The 571-nt window shown below is 65.3% G+C and overlaps 1 protein-coding gene across 1 annotated transcript in view; it reads right to left on the reverse strand.

Moving 5' to 3' along the window:
- The window catches only part of LOC103257808 (janus kinase and microtubule-interacting protein 1), a 58,352-nt gene that overhangs the window by 25,448 nt on the left and 32,333 nt on the right, over nucleotides 1–571 (reverse strand). The window lies entirely within an intron of this gene.

Raw genomic sequence — 571 nt, forward strand, 5'->3', positions numbered from 1 at the left:
CCCCACCCTCCCGCGCCTCCCTCCCCCCACCGTGGGCAGGCAGAGTACACGCTGCTTCCAAAGTCCTTCCGAAGCCGCCTGCGGGTGTCCCCTGGCTGGGCCGAAGCTCCCCTCACAGGGAGCGGCCACGTTCCCTGGACACCACCGCCCCCGCCGCAGCCTCCCTTGCCCCCTTCACAGAGGCACGCCCTGACCCACGTCCGGGACACACACAGCCCCAGCAGTCCCTTCGCGTCCTGGCCTGACCGCCAAGTTCGGGTTTGCAGGCTCGCGTTCACAGTCTGCAACCGCTAAGCTGAAAATGACAACCGAAGGAAATCAAAGCCTCTCTTCAGGAACAGCCCGTGGCCCCTCCGTCAAGGCCAAAAGACTCGTCCTTCAAACCCATGCGGCTTCTCGACCCAACCAACTGGGGAGAGGGTCTGAGAAGAGTAGCCATGGAAACGGTTTCCAGGCACCAGCGATCTCACTCAAACCTGGCCCGGGCGCCCTGACGGCAGGTGAAGTAGGAACGAACGGGCACATCGGGGCGGGCCCGGTCGACCCCCCAGCCTCACCCTGCAGCCTCACC

This window comes from Carlito syrichta, unplaced genomic scaffold (assembly GCF_000164805.1).
Source record: "Carlito syrichta isolate Samal-C Ts95f unplaced genomic scaffold, Tarsius_syrichta-2.0.1 Scaffold81555, whole genome shotgun sequence".
Taxonomy (NCBI): Eukaryota; Metazoa; Chordata; class Mammalia; order Primates; family Tarsiidae; genus Carlito; species Carlito syrichta.